The sequence below is a fragment of the Hyperolius riggenbachi genome, chromosome 7, assembly GCF_040937935.1.
Source record: "Hyperolius riggenbachi isolate aHypRig1 chromosome 7, aHypRig1.pri, whole genome shotgun sequence".
Classification (NCBI taxonomy): domain Eukaryota; kingdom Metazoa; phylum Chordata; class Amphibia; order Anura; family Hyperoliidae; genus Hyperolius; species Hyperolius riggenbachi.
Window position 1 is genome coordinate 66,157,160 of NC_090652.1, and position 17,581 is coordinate 66,174,740.

Here is a 17,581-nt window from a genome sequence, read left to right on the forward strand (position 1 = left end):
ACTTAAAGTAGCGTCTTAACTTACAAAATGTAGTTTGGACACAAAGATTCAACCTCATTCTTTTTTGTGTTAGAGATACTGTAAATGGTTTCAGTTCCCGCTATGTCTGGAGTGGATTTGCACAATACATGCCTTTAATTGACCATGTCTAATGAGAACTGTAATGGAAATAAGGTACAGTAGACAGGCTGCCATACACTGGTCGATAGCCACCGGATTGACTAAAGGATAGATCCCTCTCTGATTGAATCTGATCAGAGAGGAATCAAATTCAGCATGAAAACGATTCACAACCTGTGGAGCTGCTGCTGCCACCTGCTTGTCGCCCCCAAGCCTTCCTGCTTTCCTACTCCCCCGGCTAGCAGCAATGATATTACCTGTCTGCTGGCGAAAATCCTCTGGTCCGTGCTTTCCCTTTCTCCGCCTGGCCTTCTCTGTCTCCTCTTTACTTCCTGTCCCGTCCTGTGACAATCAAAAGTTCCAACAGTAAAGGGTGCTCTACTGTTTGAACTTCACCTTCTCACAGGATGGGACAGGAAGTGAAGAGGACAGGGACAGTAGGGACCCGGGGACTCACACCAACAGACAGGTGAAATTATAGCCAAATAGAACGCTGCTAACAATGCGCTCCCGACCCGCCGGCGATCAAGCAACATTTTCTACCTGGACAGATTGACTAAATCGATTGATTTCGGATGGAAATCGGTCGACCGGTCAACATTTGCATTAACGATTTCACAGGACATTCAATCACATCTTCACAGGAGATTCAATCCCATATATCGAAGGGAAATCAACTTAGTGTATGGGTACCTTTAGTCTCCATCTTCTAAAGGATTTGTTCACCACTTTTGTTGTCCAGAATTACATTTAGGCCAGTTTTACACATAAATGTGCATTTGAGGTGGGGTTCCCTCCCACCCGCCCGGTTGCATTGCATCAAACGCACAAAACCATATTCATATGACCCTGCGTTTGGCCTTGCATTGCTGTTGTGTTATCCTGCGGTGAAACAAGGTAACAGAACACAGGTTTACAATGCAAGTGTAAAGACGGCCAGAGGGCTGTGAAGAGGAAACATTCAGACAGTGTCCTGCATGTTCTATTTATCTGGTAAAAGTGACACAACTCTTTTATCCAGGGTTGCTTGCCAGAGATCGCAAATTCAAATTTACCCGTGATCACGGGTAGATTTTCCTGATTGCAGAACTTGAATTCAAATTTGAAGAGCGATACTGCTCCCGAATTCAAATTTGAATGAACCTGAATAGTCAGGCAAAGAAAGATATCCCGCTGCACCATGGGTGGGTAAAAAATTTTCCTTCAATTTTATTAGCACATCAGTAGAACAAAAAGGCTGACGCGTATCGGAGCTCAAGGCTCCTTAATCCTTGGCTATGATTAAGGAGCCTTGAGCTCCGATACGCGTCAGCCTTTTTGTTCTACTGATGTGCTAATAAAATTGAAGGAAAATGTTTTACCCACCCATGGTGCAGCGGGATATCTTTCTTTGCCTGAATGTTCGAGACCCTTGATCCCTGCTCCTTTGGGTTATGCATTGGTGGTTGCAGCGATTCCACTCCTCCATTTGTTTACCTGAATAGTCACTCTCAAATTCGGCCATGATCACGGGTGTTAACGCGTGATCACGAATTCAGCTTCGGTATCCAGGGGATGACGTCATTGGGCCGATCAGAAGGCCCCCAGCCGAGGCCCTAGCAACCAATCAGAGGAGGGGAGCCTGTCCCTCCCCTCCTCTATATAAGGCTAGTGTAAGGTCTGTGTGCAGGCTAGGGCCTGCTAGCCTAGGGTAGCCTTAGCCTACTAGCTAAGTTAGGTTAGGGATTATAGTTAGTTGTGTACTAGTACTATTTTAGTTAATTTGTACTGTTAGTCTGTGAGTTGATTAGCTTCAGTACTGTGTTAGTTACTGTACAGGCCAGCATCTGTTGTGATCTGTGACTGGCTGCATGTCGTCTGCCCGACCCTATTGATTGCATCTATGTGTGACAGACTTTTACTGTCACTGTCTGTCACACGAGTTAGTTATCGACTACTGTATACAATACTTTTAGGGATTATAGTTAGTAGTAGTTGTGTTACCTATGTACTAGTTTACTTAATTTGTACTGCTAGTCTGTGAGTTTATTTAGTGCCGCAGACCCACTTGGAGACCAAACGTTTTCAGGACTACAGTGAGTTTCTGAAGCTAAAGGACAGTGGCGCAGGCAGTGGTCAGAGCCAGACAGCCACTGCACAGACTTCAGCAGCAGCAGCAGCAGCATCCAACCCTCCTGCTCATCCCGCATCAGCAGCAGGAGCACAGAAACTCACTGCTCCCCCCCAGGGCAGCTAGTCCTCAGTGGCCTCATCTGCTCCCTCCACAGTCGCCTCCTCATCCTCCCATGCAGGCAAACACCACCAGACCCTTCTCAGCGAGTTCTTTCCCGGTGTGACCGAGGTTCTGCCTCCCACCAACAGGCACATCTAGGTGCTGAATGGGTTTATTGCCTGGGCCATGTGCCCCCAGTTCCTGCTATGCTCCTTTGTGCAGGAGGGGAGTGACATGAGAATGCTCCTACAGTACGAGATCCCGGAGTGGCAAATCCCAAGCCGCCACTACTTCTCCCGCATGGTTCGCTTTGCTTTGGCGAACGTGGGCCGCTTCCTTGATCACGCCATGAGTAAGTGGATCCACGTCACCATGGATTCATGGAGCAGCCATTTTGGGACACACCACTACCTGTCCTTCACGGCCCACTGGGTCAGCCTGGTGGAATGCGCCAACGAGGAAGCAGCAGGTCCATCCTCGGGCACATCAGCGGCACCACACATCCTCGGGCACACGCGGGGTCAGGGAGAAGCAGCAGCTCTCGCCACCAAGTGACCCCGCCTAAACAGCAGCGTGAAGGCCCGTCATTGCCAAGCGCTGCTGGAGATGAGAAGCCTGGGAAAGAACAGTCTCATGGCAGCCAACGTGCTCCGCTACCTGAGGGAGCAGAAGACATGACTGACCCCCAGAGGCCTCAGAGTTGGATCGGGGGTGTCTGACAATGCAGCCAACCTGCTGGCTGCCATCACCAGGGGACACTTGACCCACGTCCCCTGCTTGGCCCACGTCCGGAACCTGGTGGTGCAGAAGTTCCTGCCCCCCACCAGGGGATGGACAATCTGTTGGAAGCGGCTCAGAAAATTGTGCTCACTTTCCACCGATCAGCCACTTCCACAGCAAACCTGGCCGACATGCAACAGCTTGAGGGCCTGCTATGACACTGCCTTGTCATCGATGTGCCAACTCGCTGGAATTCCACCCTGGCAATGTTGGAGCGGTTGGTTGAGCAGAGGAGGGCTTTCAACTGCCACATCATTGAAGGCACTTTCTCCGGCACCACCAAACTCCAGCTCCTCTCCAATGCACAGTGGGGGCAGGTGCAGCAAGTCTGCTTAGTGTTGGCTCCCTTGCTGCAGGTAACCAACCTGGTCAGCGAGGAACGAGCATCCCTCTGCCAGTGGGTGCCCTTTGTTTGTCTGCTGGACAGGGCACTTTGTGATCTGCTGGATGTGGGAGAAAAGGCCCTGAACAGCAGCCACCTGTGCAGTCCACTTGTGCGCAGGATTTTGAGTTGTTGGAGGAGGAGGGGTTGGAGGTCCTGGACATTGCTGTTAAGGGGGAACAGCGGAGCACAGCTGCAGTGGTGCGAGGGTGGAGAGAGGAGGAAGAGGCTCAGGGGCCAGAGGAGGAGGAGGACAGCGAACTTGAGGCCACTGACCCTGATGTCTCTGCTGGACAGTCCACCCTGTTCCCCATGGCAGCACACATGCTGCAGTGCCTGCGCACAGACCCCAGGGAGGACGTCTGCATCAGCATGATCCTTCCTGGACCCACGGCTGAAGGGGAAAGTGGCTCAGTTCCTGCCTGCTGGAGACCCTGAGCAGTGAACAAGGGAGTTGCAGAAGATACTTGTTCAGCGATTGGAGGAAGCCTTACCCCAGCCTTCCACCCCCTCTATCCCTGTCCAGCCAGAACAGCAGCTGGTGCCTGCAGCCAGCAGCAGCAGCAGCATCAGGCGCCCAGGAGACCTGCTGTCCTTGACAAAGGCACTCTACATGACGGTAGAGCAGTCAAGAGAGGAGGTGCATGCAGCAGCATCCTCCTCTCAAAGTCAAAGCCAGTGCCTGACCCGGATAGTGGCCGACTACATGGGGTCCTTCAGTGGGCTTGACACCGGCGAAGAGCCTGTGGACCCCTTGGAGTACTGGGTTGAGCGCTTACAGATCCAGAGTGAGCTTGCGCAGTACGCCCTGGAAGTCCTGTCTTGCCCCCTTCCAGCGTGCTTTCCGAGAGGTACTTCAGTGCGGCCGGTGGCGTGATCACGGAGAAGCGCTCACGTCTGTCCCCAGAGTCCATGGACAGACTCACATTTTTGAAGATCAACCAGGCCTGGATTGAAGGCACGTTCCAGGCACCTGTTGTCAGCAAGAGGAGTACATGAGGTGCCTAGGAAAAAAAATTTCACAACTTAAACCTTCAGTCCCCTGCTAATTTGGCCTGGTTTTTCTGTAGGTGCTGTGGTACCACCGCTAGGTACCATGGCCCATTACATTGCCTGCTGCCAAACGTCACTCCTCCTCCTCATGCTGCTGTTGTATTTAACCTCCTGCTGTCTATGTTCCCACCGCCAGGGTCCACAGAATTATGCGCTGCTGCCATGCTGCCATGCCACTACAATAGCTACATTTTGTGGTAAAAAAAAAAAAAATATTCTGAGGTGTCTGGGTTGAAAACTGTGCTGTCCCAGTTGTGTATTGGACACAATGTGGGCTTCACGACTGCTGTTTGGACCTCCTGCTGTTAGAGTTTATTTACAGCCGTGGTACCAATGCTAGGTGCCATGGCCCGTTACATTGCCTGCTGCCAAATGTCACTCCTCCTCCTCATGCTGCTGCTGTATTTAACCTCCTGCTGTCTGTGTTCCCGCCGCCAGGGTCCACAGAATTATGTGCTGCTGCCATGTGCCACTAGCTATTATGCCTCTACAATAGCTACATTTTGTTGTAAAAAAAAAAAAAAAACATTATGAGGTGTTGAAAACTGTGCTGTCCCAGTTGTGTATTGTATACAAAAAAGATAAAAGTAGAGGCGCTCCACACGATTGCTGATAGAAAACTTCTTGACAACCACCTCCGCTGGCGTGACCAGGATAGATCCTCTTCACCTTTCAATAGCCAGTCATACAATGTCACAGCGCCAGGTATTATATTGTCTCAAGCAAACAGGCAATCCAATCCAATTCCAGAGATATATTAGATCTGCATACTTCCTGTGTGACTCATTTCACCAAAACAGAGAAGCAGAAGAAGATTTCTCTCAGTGGATATCAATAAAGTGTTTATTCTACCATACATGGCACATAAAATGAAGATATCAGAATCACTTACATCAGGAGGGTCCTATGCCAATATAGGACCCCCTCTGGACTTATCGCTTCCCACCCTTTTGGTACTACAGGACACGGAAAAACGATCACTGCTGCCCAGCCCGCTCTCGTCCCGACTAGTTTCGGCCTTCCGCCGTCATCAGGGGATACGAGAGCGAGCAGGCTAGGGCACATCTATAAGAGTAGGAGCATAATTACCTGTCCCGTGTCTAGCTACTGTCACCGCCCGGAGCGCCCGAACACGCTGAAAGTCACTTCCGGTCGGCGGCCATACTCCATCCGGTTGCGTCAATGGAGCGCATACGCATTCCACCCATACACAATAAGAAACAATGCGGAAATAACGTCGCATGGTATACGTAAACCGACGCTTAATGCGTGATTAAATACGGGTGACAGCAGCGTGGTGACTATGGTCATAGAACAGTATGCTCATATGGTTAAAAACATTAAATGCATACCATAAAATAGAAATAACCTTCAAAGTAAAAACATCAATTAATTCATCTTAAAAAATAAACAACATGCAATTAAAAACAAGGGTCTATACTCCCAGCAGAGGCTTTAGCGCCATCTAATGTCCACATCTAATATTGCACCTTATCCCAGAAAACTTTATATAATCATATTTGCACCTAAAATGCTATAGGATATAACTCACACTCAATCATCTATTACAATTACGAAAAGATTACAGAGATATTATTGCACGCTAAATGACGCTATCCCACAATACAGCACAGCATATATGTTATATAAAAAAATATATAAAAAACAGTAATAATAAAATAAATTTACAATAAATCCTACCTTTCACATTTCATATCGGATATTCACATATGTCAAGAATTAGCTAGAAAACAGTTAAGGTTAAAATCAATATTAAGACCAGTTGGATACATACAGTTTAATTTTATGATCCAGTTAATTTCTGACTTTACTAGATCCCTATCTTGATTACTACCCCGCCAGTTCTTTGTTACTTGATCGATAGCAGAATACACAAGACCTTTGGGGTTGCAGTTATGCTGTTCCTTAGACACAGTGCGCAGACACTGAATGGTCCATATATCCATTCCTAATGTTATTAACATGTTCGTACAGTCTCTCCCTGAGTGCCCTCGTGGTCAAACCCACATACTGTAGGCCACAAGGGCACTCAAGGAGATATATCACCATCCTAGATTCACAGTTTAGGAATGTCTTAATCCCGAATATTTCTCCACTTTTATTGTTCCTAAAGGAGGTCGTTTTTCATGCCACCTTAGTACAGTGTCTGCACGCATAGCAATTACCACATTTATAAAAGCCAGTAAAATTCCCCAGACGTCCTGAAGCTTGTATAGGAACATCTATTGCACTTTTAGTGATGATATTTTTTAAGATGGGTGCCCTCCTATACGTTACAGTGGGATTATCTGGTAGAATGTTGGCCAGTTCCAGATCTGCCATTAAAACATGCCAGTGTTTTTTTAGGATATTTTTATTGTTTATTGTGTATTGGACACAATGTGGGCTTCACAACTGCTGTCTGGAACCTCCTGCTCTTAGTGTTTATTTACAGCCGTGGTACCAATGCGAGGTGCCGTGGCCCATTACATTGCCTGCTGCCACACGTCACTCCTCCCCATGCTGCTGCTGTATTTAACCTCCTGCTGTCTGTGTTCCCACCACCAGGGTCCACAGAATTATGCGCTGCTGCCATGCGCCACTAGCTATTACGCCACTACAATAGCTACATTGTGTTGTAAAAAAAAACATTCTGAGGTTTCTGGGTTGAAAACTGTGCGGTCCCAGTTGTGTATTGGACACAATGTGGGCTTCATGACTGCAGTCTGGAACCTCCTGCTGTTGGTGTTTATTTACAGCCTTGGTACCAACGCTAGGTGCAATGGCCCGTTACATTGCCTGCTGCCAAACGTCAATCCTCCTCCTCCTGCTGCTGCTGTATTTCACCTCCTGCTGTCTGTGTTCCCACCGCCAGGGTCCACAGAATTATGCGCTGCTGCCATGCACCACTAGCTATTACGCCACTACAATAGCTACATTTTGTTGTAAAAAATTCTGAGGTGTCAGGGTTGAAAACTGTGCTGTCCCTGTTGTGTATTGGACACAATGTGGGCTTCACAACTGCTGTCCAGAACCTCCTGCTGTATGGTGTTTATTATTACAGCCGTGGTACCAACGCTAGGTGCCATGGCCTGTTACATTGCCTGCTGCCACATGTCACTCCTCCTCCTGCTGCTGCATTTAACCTCCTGCTGTCTTTTTTCCCGCCGCCAGGGTTCACATAATTATGCACTGCTGCCATGCGCCTCTAGCTATTACGCCACAAATTTAGCTATGCTGTTGAAAAAAAAATTACAACAGTTGAGTTCTGTAAGTGAAAAACATTAAGTTGGGTACAAGAGGAAGAATATAAACACACACAACACAAAAAAAAAAGATGGTGGTGAAGAAGAAGAAGAAGAAGAAGAAGAAGAGGAATAACCAGGTGAAGAAGAAGAAGAAGAATAACCGGGTGAAGAAGAAGAAGATGAAGAAGAACCAGGTGAAGAAGAAGAAGAACAACAAGAAGAAAAAGAAGAAGAAGAACCAGGTGAAGAAAAAGAAGAAAAAGAAGAAGAAGAAAAAGAAGAAGAAGAAGAACCAGGTGAAGAAAAAGAAGAAAAAGAAGAAAAAGAAGAAGAACCAGGTGAAGAAAAAAAAGAAGAACCAGGTGAAGAAGAAGAAGAACCAAGTGAAGAAACAGAAGAAGAAGAAGAAGAAGAAGAAGAAGAAATGTTTTCCATCAATTTTTTTTTAATTACACCTATTTAATTGTGATTTCTCTTTAAAAAAAAATGCTTTAAGGCCATCCAAATTCGTGATCACGACTATTACCTGAATTCAATTACCGATCACGACTCAAATTTGAATCAAATTTTATGGTCGTGAATCCAAATTTGACCCGGGCTCGATTTTGAATGTACGCGATTCGAATTTGGGTACATTCGAGCATGACTGGTTTTATCTCCTTTTAAACCATGTACTGTAGATGTTGTATTACAAACAAAAAAGATACTATAGCTGTACTTTAAACACAGTGGCGTAGCAATAGGGGATGCAAAGGTTACGACTGCACTGGGGCCCCTGGACCAGAGGGGGCCACTAGGGATTCTCCTTCATTCATCTTATTAGCTTTTAATTGATGCTATGTTGTTAATGAATACTTCTACTGTATATGTGCATTGCATAGTGGTAATCCTTAACAAACAGTTTCCTCACCGTAAACACACCTTTCTGACACTGCAGCTGTCCTTGTTTGGTTTGGAGCATCATATCAATAGAGTGTTTGGGCCCCATGTAAAACTCGCACCGGGGCCCTAAGCTCCTTAGTTACGCCACTGCTTAAACATAAAGCTGTTTTGGGATATATGCCCAATACAAGGTAAGTTTCTGTATGGGTCCTATAGGGAGTGAGGCTCAAATCAGGTAATTTAGGTACAGGGAGGTGTACAGTTATATTAGCCACTGATGCAGTCTGAAATGTAAAGTTGTGTGACATAGATAGAGTAACATCATGGGACCCACAGGAGTCCAGAGGCTTGCTTTTTGCCTTTTCACATCATCTTAAAGAGAATCTGTACTCTAAAATTCGTACAATAAAAAGCATACCATTCTAATCATTATGTTCTCCTGGGTCCCTCTGTGCTGGTTCTGCCACTCCCTGCTGCAATCCTGGCTTGTAATTGCCAGTTTTAGGCAGTGTTTACAAACAAAAGACATGGCTGCTAACCAGAGTGTATTAGGCTGAGAGGAGCTAAGTCTGGGACTCACACAGAGCCTGGAGGGGGCGTGGAGAGGGTGTGTATAGCTTCTATTCTATCACAAGAAGAGCAGCACATTCCTGCCTAAGTGCTTGAGCCCGACAAAGCCGTCAGAGGGAAGAAGATCTATATATATAATAGGCTAAGTGCCTCAACCTTCAAGCAAGAAGAAGAAGTATCGCCCTGCCCCCAGGGGCGGTCCAAGCAAGAAAAAGCTAAACAATGCATTCCAGTGGTTCTGGAGGTGTGTTTAGCTTCTAAGGGCAACAATGGTTAATTTGGATACATTCAGCAGTGATGCATTGGGAGACATCTCAAGATCACTCCAACCTGAATTATCGCAATTTTTGTCTGCTCCAAGAAAGCAAACTTTTGTTTTCCATAGCATTTTAGTAAGGGGAATTTTAGGACCATTGTAGCCCCTCCCTCACACACTCCAATGAGTTCTGGGTCACCATGAACTTGCTGGTTAGTCTGCACCTCTCGGTGTTACAAGCCCTACTCCATAGAACCAAATTAATCCATGCCATGCACTGATGAGGATCAAATAATCCGAAACAGTCTGTATGCATGTTGGATTATTATGGCTCTGTACAAATTAACAAGCTGACACATTATTGCATTCCAGCAGTTCTGGAGGTGTGTTTAGCTTTTATAGGCAACAATGGCTACTTCGCATATATTCAGCAGTAAGGCACTGGGAGAAATCTCAAGCTCACTCCAACCTGAATTATTGCAAATCTATCTTCTATATATATATATATATATATATATATATATATATATATATATATATATATATATATACAGTAAATATATATAGGCATCAATTCATAAAGCATTACCGCATACGGTAATGCTGAAAGCAGCAGACTTTCCCGAGCACTTAGCAATGTGTCTATTCATAAAGGCTGTTACCACATGAAAAGCTACAATTATCGACCAGGGAGATAAATTACTGACTTGGCTGCAGTTACCTCCAACACGTCAGTAAATTGTCAGCAAATGTCAATTCATAAAGCCTTCAACAAGCGGTAAGCCTGACGATAGTTACCGACACCTCTGGTGAGGTGTTAATGCAAAGTGCAGGGAGCCGAAGTCTGTGTGAGTCATCTGAGCAGAGAGCCGTCTGTGTGAGTCATCTGTGCAGGCATCTGTGCAGGCAGGGAACGTCTGTGTGATGCTGGGTACACACCATGCGTTTTCCCGCTTGATCCGCGGGTCGATCAGGATCGATTCGACTATTTCTGACATGCTCGATTCGGGCTTCGATTGTTTCTGACATCGATTTGCATGTTAAGTATGCAAAATCAATGCCAGGAACGATCAAAGCCCGAATCGAGCATGTCGGAAATACTCAAATCGATCCCGATCGACCTGCGGATCGAGCGGGAAAACGCATAGGACTTGATTCACAAAAGAGCGCTAACTGTTAGCATGGCTGTTTTTGTGTGAATTTTCGCATTTTGCGCACAATTAAACATTTTCACGGAAAAACGTTATCGTTAATTTTCTCGTGAAAACGGTAAAGATTTCGTGCAAAAATTCGCGTTTGCGCGAGAAATCGATAACGATTTTGCGTGGAAACATTTAATTGCATGCAAATGTGAAAATTCACGCGAAAACGTCCATGCTAACAGTTAGCACTCTTTTGTGAATCAAGCCCATGGTGTGTACCCAGCATGAGTCGTCTGTGTAAGTCATCTGTGCGAGTCATCTGTGCAGGCAGGGAAAGTCTGTCTGAGTTGTCTCGGTGAGTTATCTGTGCAGAGAGCTATCTGTGCAAGTAGAGATGAGCCGAAATTTTCGAAATTTCGAACTGCTTTTATTACGAATGCGAAATTTAACATTACGATCCAAATTCGTAATTTCGTAATTAATTTTCAGATCGTAATTTACAATTTCGTAATCGAAATTTCACTCCCGTAATGACGAATTTCGTGTCTCCAACCGAAATTTTACTTTTTCAGGTTTGTAAGGGTTTCTATCCCTCTAGATGCCTAAAATGAATAGCACAGCCAGCCTCCTCCCTCCCTCCCTCTCTCTCTCTCTCTCTCTCTCTCTCTCTCTCTCTCGCTCTCTCTCTCTCTCTCCAGAGATCTGTAGTATTTCAAAACCATACTCACATTCATGACATGTCCAGGGATCAAACCCAGGCCAACCACATGGAAGACAGCTATGCTCACCACCATACCACCAAACACACACTAAATAGACTGCTAACCTAAATCTTACTTGTAGACAGTCATATGAGACACATGCTGGGTGCAGGGCTTTGTGATTGGACCATGGACCATGCGATAGAGTGAGGTGCAAAAATGAAATCATGCCTAGCAGAGGATGGTTTCACAATGCTAAATGTTAGGCTGGCTGTGGTGCAATTGGTTAGTGCGTCTGGCTGGTAACAGCAAGGTTACAGGTTTGATTCCATCCAGGCATGTCTTTTCCTTTTGCGTTCAACAGTTGTCCAAACAGAGCCAACAGAGCCCCAGATAGCCATGTAGAGTTAGGTCACAGCTAGCCTGGCTGTGGTGCAATTGGTTAGTGTGTCTGGCTGGTAACAGCAAGGTTACAGGTTCGATTCCATCCAGGCATGTCTTTTCCTTTTGAGTTCAACAGTTGTCCAAACACCGAGCACAAAGTTTTGCATGCGTAAAGTTTTACGCACGCAAAATACCCCATGGGGTTCAATGGCGCAGCGCGCGCACGCAAAAGGAAAAGACATGCCTGGATGGAATCAAACCTGTAACCTTGCTGTTACCAGCCAGACACACTAACCAATTGCACCACAGCCAGGCTAGCTGTGACCTAACTCTACATGGCTATCTGGGGCTCTGTTGGCTCTGTTTGGACAACTGTTGAACGCAAAAGGAAAAGACATGCCTGGATGGAATTGAACCTGTAACCTTGCTGTTACCAGCCAGACACACTAACCAATTGCACCACAGCCAGCCTAGCATTTAGCACTGTGAAACCATCCTCTGCTAGGCATGATTTCATTTTTGCACCTCACTCTATCGCATGGTCCAATCACAAAGCCCTGCACCCAGCATGTGTCTCATATGACTGTCTACAAGTAAGATTTAGGTTAGCAGTTTATTTAGTGTGTGTTTGGTGGTATGGTGGTGAGCATAGCTGTCTTCCATGTGGTTGGCCTGGGTTTGATCCCTGGACATGTCATGAATGTGAGTATGGTTTTGAAATACTACAAATCTCTGGGAGAGAGAGAGAGAGAGAGAGAGAGAGAGAGAGGAGGAGGAGGAGGAGGAGGAGGAGGAGGAGGAGGAGGAGGAGGAGGAGGAGGAGGAGGAGGAGGAGGAGGAGGAGGAGGAGGATTGGTTGGTTATTCATTTTAGGCATCTAGAGGGATAGAAACCTTTGCAAACTTTAAAATACTAAATTTCGTAATCGTAATTACGAAAATTTGCGTAATTTGCGAAAATTACGAAATTTCGATTACTGCTAAAAGCGTAATTGTAGTAATTTCGCGAAATTTCGGAAATTCGTAATTAGGTCATTACGCTCATCTCTATGTGCAAGTCATCTGTGCAGGGCAAAAGAGAGATATCGCCACACTCCTCTACTGTACCGCTCAATAGGCGGTGGTAATTTACCGACCTTCAACGGCAGCTGGGAAAATCTTTATGAATTAGCACACAGACCAGGAAAATATCAAGTGCTGTATTTTCCCGACAAGATTTTTTTTTATTGCACTGCTTTTTATGAATCGAGGCCATAATAGGCTAAGTGCCTCAACCTTCCAGCAAGAAGAAGAAGTATCACCCTGCCCCCAGAGCCGGGCCAAGCAAGAAGAAAATGTAGTGCCCTGCCCCCAGGGGCAGTCCTACACTTGCCACTGAGCTGGAGGGGGTAGCGGGCAGGAAGGGGGGGTCAGACACCCCCCCCCTTCACCTGGGTCCCCCATCGGCACTCCTCCTCTAGCTTAAGTTCTATTGAAAACAAAAGTTTGCCTTCTTGGAACAGAAAGAATTTGCGAGAATTCAGGTTGGAGTGAGCTTGAGATGTCTCCCAGTGCATCACTGCTGAATATATGCAAATTAGCCATTGTTGCCCTTTGAAGCTAAACACTGCATCCCAGCGGTTCTGGAGGTGTATTTAGCCTCTAAGGGCAACAATGGTTAATTTGCATATATTCAGCAGTGATGCACTGGGAGACATCTCAAGCTCACTCCAACCTAATTTATCGCAAATTCTTTCTGTTCTAAGAAAGCAAACTTTTGTTTTCCATAGCATTTTAGTAAGGGGGCTTTTAAGACCATTGTAGCCCCTCACACACTCCAATGAATTCTGGTTCACCATGAGCTTGCTGGTTAGTCTGTACCTCTCTGTGTTACAAGCCCTACTCCATAGAGCCAAATTAATCCATGCTATGCACTGATTAGGATCAAACAGTCTGTATGCATGTTGGATTGTTATGACACTGTACAAATTAACTAGCTGACACATCATTACAATCCAGCGATTTCAGAGGTTTGTTTTTAGCTTTTAAGGGCAAAAATTATTAATTTGCATGCATCCAGCAGTGATGCACTGGGAGACTTCTCAAGCTCACTCCAACCTGCATTATCACAAATACTTTCTGTTCTAATAAAGCAAACTTTTGTTTTCCATAGCATTTTAATAAGGGGGCTTTTAGGACCATTGTAGCTCCTCACACACTCCAATGAGTTCTGGTTCACCATGAGCTGGCTGGTTAGTCTGTAGCTTAAATTCAGCAGCAGCCACCGCTATTAGTAAGAGGCAGCGGGCGGGGATGACTCTTATGCGTTCCACTGTCGTCACTTCCTACAATGCTGTCCACTTACAATACAGTGGGTGGCATTGCAGGAAGTGACGACAGTGGAACGCTGAAGAGGTGAGGCATCCCCGCCCGCTGCCTCTTACTAATAGCGGCGTTTGCTGCTGAACTTAAGCTAGAGGGCGACCCCCCTCCCCGCCGCAAACTTAAGCTGGAGGGGGAGCGCACATGGGGGACCCAGGTGAGGGAGGGGGGATCCGACCCCTCCCCACTGCTGTGCCCAATACCCCCTTCCTGCCCACTACCCCCTTATGCGGCGTATGTTATGCCGCGGGTCGGCTAGTTAGATTATATAACAGAGATAATACAGCCACTGTGCAACTAGGAAAGGCTGCCGTAAGACAGACCACATTCAAACAGGTATAGGAACTTATAGGATAGAAGAAACAAGGCTGAAAATTTTGTTACAGAGTCTCTTTAAAGGGAACCTAAACCGTAGTCAGTAAAAAGAGTTTAAGTAGGAACACACTAGGCAGAAACACATATGTGTTTTTCATAGCAAATAGTGGGAAAATGCATATGCAATTCTGTCTAGTGTACTTCTACCTTTTCACTTACCGCTTCTATCAGCCCCTTGCAGCTGCCCCCTGCCTGCGCCAGTCCTCAACAATCCTCTGTAAACGAGGATGCATGCGGCCAGGGCCGCACAGGCACAGTGAGAATCAAAACTAAGCAGCGGCCGTGGAACGAGGGATTGTTGAGGAATGGTGCAGGCACAGGACGGCTGCAGGAGGCTGGTAGAAGCCCCACGTAAGTGAAACTCTTTATTTACTAAGTTTTAGGTTCTATTTAAAGACACACTGAAGCAAAAAAAAATGATATAATGATTTGCAAGTGTAGTACAGCTAAGAAATATAACATTAGGAGCATACACATAAGTCTAATATTGTTTCCAATACAGGAGTTAACTGTTATCAATGCAAAAGAGCCACTGAGCTCCACGACTTTCAAAGTCGCAGAGAGCTCTGTCTTCTGAAGATTATTATCTGAAGTGTCTGGCACTGTGTTGTTTTTTTTCTTCTGCGGAGAACAATTCAAAAGTTCACTAGCCTGCTCTGTAAAATCATTTAGTTTGCTGAGTAGTGTGTAAACTGCAAATTTTAGAGAATGATGCAATGTTATAAAAACACTATATAGCTGAAAATAAAAATATGAGAATATTTTCTTTGCTACTAATGTTCTAGTTATTATCTGTACTACACAACCAATTCATTATATCATATTTTTTTTCCGCTTCAGTGTCTCTTTAAAGTGAATCAGAGGTGAAAATAAATTGATGCGATAATCACATGTATCACTCCAGCTACTCCTAAAATTGCCACATTAGATATTCAATGGTTTATTTTTATGTTTAAACATTTACAAAGTACATTTAATGTTTAATTGTCTCGGCTCAATGGTGTCTATCAAGTGTGCCAGAGCTAAAATATATGGACTATTGACCTTTTTTGTTTAAGTCATTCTCTGCAGGGAACATTTTTTGCTGTAATTCTTTACCAGTGAGGGTTAAGGCCCATACACACGTCGGATTTTTCTGAACGACGGGTCGTTTGAACGTCCCGTCGTTCGTACGCGGAATCAGACGTGTGTACAGACTATCGTTCGCGTGATAAGACTGGTTTCCAGCGATCCGCCCGGCGGATCGCTGGAAACCAGTCTTATCACCCGAACGATAGTCTGTACACACGTCGGATTTGACGTGCGAACGACTGAACGACGGAACGTTCAAACGACGGGTCGTTCAGAAAAATCCGACGTGTGTATGGGCCTTTAGGCTTTGATCCAGCAAGTGAGAAACTGTTAGTTGCATACCTGAAGGTTTACTCTTTCAGGCAGGTAAAAAAACAAAAAAAGAAACAAAGATGCAAACAAACACAGCTTAGCTATTAATATGTTTTGCACTGTACATACACATGTCTATCTCATCATGTCACATGTTACCTCAGGTACACTTTACTTATAAAATACAGTTAGGGCTCGTTCACATTAGAGGCATTTTTGGCCTTTTTTCAAGCGCATGCGATTTTTAAAATTGCCCCCAAAACACTTGTGCAATGAATGTCTATGAGAAGGTTCATATCAGCGCGGTTCGTGCGCTGCGCATTCAGCAAATGGGTCCCTGGACCATTTTAGGGGCCATTTTGCTATAATGGAAGGTATAGGAAGAGCACTTAACGCTCAAAAAATTGCTTTGTGGGGCAATTGCGTTCGCGTTTTAAAGAATAAATACTTTAGGCTTTATTCACAAAGCAGTGCTAACCTAGTTAGCATGCCTAAAGGCTTTTCACCAGCGTGCTAACTGTTAGCACTGCTTTGTGAATCAAGCCCCTTGTATTTATTATTTTCTGGATCAAAGAGTTCACTTCCTGACTTCCTGTGTCAGGGAGTGAATTAAGAAAAAAGAAAACGCTCAGGAAAAGCACTTAGAAAAGCGCTTTTCACAAAAACGGAACACGCAACCAAGCGCAAGGAATTGAAAAAAATACACGAGCGACAAAAACACCCCAATGCGAACGCTAACACGAACGGAACGTGATATGAACGAGCCCTTAACCACTTGCCGACCGCCTACTTCATATTGGCGGCGGCAAAGTGGCAGCCCCAGGACCACGTAACGCAGATTGGCGTCAGGTCCTGGGGCACTCTCTGGCCGGGGATCGCGCGCTGGGATGCGCGCGCATCCACCGGCAATAGGCTCCGCCCACCCGCGACGTCAACCCGCCGGCCAATCGGAAGCGCCGGCGGGTTGTTAACCCCGCGATCGCCGCTACAAAGTGTATAATACACTTTGTAATGTATACAAAGTGTATTATACAGGCTGCCTCCTGCCCTGGTGGTCCCAGTGTCCGAGGGACCACCAGGGCAGGCTGCAGCCACCCTAGTCTGCACCCAAACACACTGATCTGCCCCCCCCTGCCCCCTGATCGCCCACAGTACCCCTCAGACCCCCCCCTGCCCACCCCCCAGACCACCATTTGCACACAATCACCCCCCTAATCACCCATCAATCACTCCCTGTCGCTATCTGTCAACGCTATTTTTTTTTTAGTCCCTAAACTGCCCCCTGCTCCCTCCTGATCACCCCCCCACCCCTCAGATTCTCCCCAGACCCCCCCAGACCCTCCCCCCCCCCTGCGTACTGTATGCATCTATCCCCCCTGATCAACTGTCAATCACCTGTCAATCACCTGTCAATCACCTGTCAATCACCCGTCAATCACCCCCTGTCACTGCCACCCATCAATCAGCCCCTAACCTGCCCCTTGCGGGCAATCTGATCACCCACCCACACCAATAGATCGCCCGCAGATCCGACATCAGATCACCTCCCAAATCCATCGTTTACATCTATTCTCTCCTCTAAACACCCACTAATTACCCATCAATCACCCATCAATCACCCCCTATCACCACCTGTCACTGTTACCCATCAGATTAGACCCTTGCGGGCACCCAATCGCCCGCCCACACACTCAGATTGCCCTCAACCCCCCCCCTTATCGATTTGCCAGTGC

General features: G+C 46.1%; 1 protein-coding gene across 1 annotated transcript in view; it reads left to right on the forward strand.

The window, feature by feature from the left end:
- LOC137526036 (uncharacterized) overlaps window positions 1-17,581 on the forward strand; it is a 70,948-nt gene that overhangs the window by 8,972 nt on the left and 44,395 nt on the right. The window lies entirely within an intron of this gene.